General features: G+C 35.2%; 1 pseudogene across 1 annotated transcript; it reads right to left on the bottom strand.

Moving 5' to 3' along the window:
* Positions 1–249: 249 nt before the first annotated feature.
* LOC143435422 (olfactory receptor 5P73-like) lies at positions 250–4,317 on the bottom strand (annotated as a pseudogene). Its single transcript, XR_013105726.1, has 2 exons — positions 4,271–4,317; positions 250–2,643 (listed from the first exon to the last, which is right to left on the bottom strand). The product of XR_013105726.1 is annotated as an olfactory receptor 5P73-like (transcript).
* Between the last annotated feature and the right edge of the window lie 218 nt (positions 4,318–4,535).

The raw sequence follows: 4,535 nt of genomic DNA, 5'->3' as shown, positions 1-4,535 counted from the left end.
TTCTGAGTGTATTATTAATAACTTAATGACCAGTCAGAAATATTAATGTAAGTAACAATAAAGATTTCAAGCATTCTTCATATGTTTGAGAATTGCTTTTGAAGATGTCAGGGAAAAGACATCAAAACCACCAGTGTCTTTCTTCATGACAAGAAATTTTTTTTGGAATCTTGTGTCAGAGCATTGGAATTATTTTACAGGTAGATACAAGATAATCATTGAGTCATTCATTCCATATAGATGCTTTTATTGAGTATTTATTATATTGTCAAACCAAGTAGATACTAAAGATTTGTTACTGAATGAAACAATTTTCATAGAATTAATACTTCAGTGGAGAGTACACTAGAGAAGAATCAACTTTTTAAAACATAGAATGTGGTGGGGAAGAATAAATGGAGCTTATCTAAGTAGGAAAGGTAGCTGTGTCAGGGGTGTGTTGTGTTAGTTTGTCTAGGCTAGAAATAAAATCTCTATGGAGCAAGTGCTATTAGAGAAAGAAACTAAGATGGACACCTGGATTCTATTCTAAAGTGATTGTAAAAATTTAAAAATTTAAAATATGTGTAGACTAAAATTGGGATGTTTTAAAATACATGTTTACAGATATTTATCTTGTGAAAATTTCATGTACAATAAACACCAGCCTGTAAGACTGGTGTTATAGTGTAGTATAGATGTAGTGTAGATTATTCCCAAATATCATGGGAATAAACAGGAACTTTCCTATTTGATCTGTGTCTAACTCCACAAGATGAAAAGATCATACCTAACATACCCATCAGGGCCAAAACATGTGCTAGATAGTTCATAGGCCCTAGGGAAAAACCTACCATCATTATTTCCCTCAGTGGACAGGACATAGTATCAAACCAATTTGCAATGGCTTATCATTGGATACATACATTAGTACATCTCCCAACCCTTATCATAAAGGTCTCCTTTTGTAGTAGTGATTAGCCAAAAACAAAAAGCAAATAAACAAAACACTTGCCAATGTGCAGAGAATTGAAGACTGTGGAAGGTTCAACAGTATATGTGACTTCTATTACCACACCCACTTTTCTCCAAGCTCAGAAATCATTGTGTGAGAATTATGGTGGATGCTACAGATAAAGAGTATTTTCAGGGTACAATAAAATGATGGCAAATTCAGCCTCAGGTGAGCACTTTGGCATCCACTTGCTCACACCAGACAAAATCCTAGCACAGAGAAGGAATATGGGCATGAAATCGACAGATAACTGAAGAGTTAATGGTAACTTAAAACTTCCAGAAGGAAAGTAAATCCTCTGTAAGGGCAAGACCCCTGGTATGTAACCATGCTTCAGTGGAAGCCAAAATATTAAGTATGTACAGGTAGGACAAGATTGAAATTGATAAAAAAAAAAAAGAAGAGTTGAATGGGTAAAGGATGGAGTTAAACTGAGATGAACTCAAGAGTGGCTGAACATGATCAAAATACATTGTAAAATGTTCTCAAAGACATATTAAAATTATAAAAGAAAAAATGTAATAAAATATAGTATCTATGTGTACTGGAAGACAAAGGAGATTCAGGCAAAAGGAATAACAAGAAAGTGAATAACCAAACCTCAGATGATGGACATATTGGTCTTGGGTAGTAAACTGTCATTATTATGATGAGTTTTACAAAACAGGTTACTCTAAGAAAATATTTTCTTACCAAGATGTCTCTTCAGAGTACCCTTGATCTCATTATTTCTGAGGCTGTAGATGAGGGGGTTCAACATGGGGATCACTACTGTGTAAAATACAGACATCACCTTGTTTTGGTCTGTGGAGTAGCTGGACTTGGGCATCACATAAATGAATATAACAGTTCCATAGAACAGAGTAACTGCAGTAAGGTGGGAGGTGCAGGTGGAGAAGGCTTTCTGTCGACCTTTGGTGGAGTTGCATCTTCATAATGGTGATGAAAATATAGGAATAGGAGATGGCTATGACAAACACTGTTATCATTGTGATAAAACTAGCAGAAACTGATGTAACAACAACAGAGACAGTGACGTCAGAACAAGAGAGTTCCACTAAAGGAGCAAAATCACAGTAAAAGTGATTGATTCTATTTGGTCCACAGAAGAACAAAGAAAAGTAGGAAAGAGTAAAAAAAGAAGCATTAAGAAAAACCCTGTATATAAGATCCTACAACCAACTGGATACAGGCTTCTGTGGACATTTTGGTAAAATAAAGCAGTGGGTTGCAAATTGCTACAAAGCGATCATAAGCCATGGCAGCCAGAAGGAAGCATTCAACTGTCCCAAGAAAGCAGCTGAGCCAAACTGTATAGAACATCCAATGTAGGAAATGGTAATTTTGCTTTACCAGGAAGTTAACAAGCATATTGGGTGTAACAGATGATGAAATGCCTATGTCAACAGAAGCCAAATGGCTGAGAAAGAAGTACATGGGGTGATGGAGCTGGGAAGAGACTCTAATGAGAAGGATGGTACTGAGGTTCCCAAACACAGTCACCAGGTAGATGCACAGGATGATGGTAAAGAGGATGACTCTAAGAACTGGATCATCAGTTAAACCCAGTAAAATGAACTCTGTCACTGTAGTGTGGTTTCCACTCTCCAGGAAAGCCATGGGTCAGTGTAGCTGCTGCTAGATACAGGCTGTGAAGGAGACAGTACAAAATGGGATTTATAAATAGGTCACTTCATTTCATTTAATCAGGGCATGGAGAGCATCACACACTAATATATTATTCAAATCATTGGGTCAACTATTGATATTTTACTAGCATTGTCATTATTTGTACATTCATGTGCAATAATTATTTCAAAATTATTTAAGCATAAATGCTAGAAATGTGTTATAAATAATAAATAACTTTTATTTACATTTACTTATAATGAAATATACAAGATTGTCTTTAAGGCTAAAGTTTAATATTATGAGACTTGGACCAGTAAGATAGCTTGGTAGGTAAAGATTGTTGCAACCAAGCCTGACATGTTACAAGTAGAGTTTTATACTTGGAACCCACAGACGGGAAGAAAGAACCAACTCCTGAAGGTGTTCTTTGTTACCCAAACATATGCTATGTTACCAGAACTTCCCTTAAACATATATATATGTGTGTGTGTGTGTGTGTGTGTGTGTGTATGTGTTATATGTGTGTGTGTTTTAAACATATATATGAATATATATATCTCAAAACAGGTTTTTGATCTCCACTCAGCTCACTGTTTTTTCTAACAGGAGTCTGTAGTTCCAGTTCTCAGGACCCAGCACTCTCTTGTGGTCTTCAGAGTCACCAGGACACACATGTGCTACAATGTGCACATGAGGCAAAATTTAAACATAAATTAAAAATAAGAAATCTTTAAAAGAGAAGTAGATATGAACACCAGGTGGGTTGAACTTATAGTATTTCTTTTAGAATCCAGGCTATAAAATGATGGGCAGCCACACAATTGAGGGCTATATAAATTAAGACCAATATCAGAGTGGAATTTCAGCTTTCTGATGGCTAGTACAAAGTCTGTAAAACTGAATAAAGATCATGTTAAACTTAAAAATCTGACTTCCAGTTGTAAACTCATTCAATATTTTAAATTGTTCTAAATAGATCATTGTTGATTAAAGTAATTTGAAATATCAATTTTATCATCATATAAAATATAAATATATAACATGTTCTTAGTAATTTGTTAGACACACTTACTCCTTTTCCAGTGTCATGGTGTTTTCTAACTGAAGGATTTTCTAATGAATTCACATGATTTTTAACAAAACACACTGCTCAGTATTCAACCTCAGAAGTTAAGAAATTTACCAAGACTCACCCAGCATGGGGCAGATTGACTATTATCCCTCACACTCCACACTTACATCCTCATTTTTCTGCAATGATGCCCATGAGACTGGCACATTCACTCCATAAACAAAGCAGGTCATTGCACAGGATTTTCCCTGTCAGTAAGCCGCCAAGTATTTCAAAGCTAGTGAAATTTTAGCCTATTGGTGAATGCTACATGTATACAGCTATGAAGGTCATATTGGTTTCTGGTCTTATCAGTGGATGGGAAAATAAGGAATCTATGAAAACTTGTTTTGACACCTGATTATTCTGAACAATTTATTAATAAACTACAAGGAAATTCTATGAAAGTTTTTCCCCCATTCTGTTATATACCTGCACAATTCCATCTGACATGTTTCTCCACGATGGTTTGAAATACAATACCTTTCAAAGAATAAAATATCTCTGTTTACCAACAAAGTCAAAACTCTTACCTCTTAAAATAAGAATTCATTTTAAAGTAAGAAATTCAAAGTTATTATTATGTTATAGATATAAATCTCTTTCCTACTGTCATCATTTATCCCTGAGGATAAGTCCCTGCAGAGGCTCTGGATTCCAGTGTGAATTCAAATCATCAGTCAGCATTACCTTTGCTCTAATGAGTACTGAGCAGGTCATCTCACACAAACACCTTTTCAAGGAGTCTGTCAATATCTTGTTTTCCTCTGTGTGTGAATACTGATGTGCTTTTACTTG

This window comes from Arvicanthis niloticus, chromosome 1 (genome assembly GCF_011762505.2).
Source record: "Arvicanthis niloticus isolate mArvNil1 chromosome 1, mArvNil1.pat.X, whole genome shotgun sequence".
NCBI lineage: Eukaryota > Metazoa > Chordata > Mammalia > Rodentia > Muridae > Arvicanthis > Arvicanthis niloticus.
The sequence above is the reverse complement of the archived record's forward strand: the minus strand, read 5'-3'. Positions and strand labels throughout refer to the sequence as shown.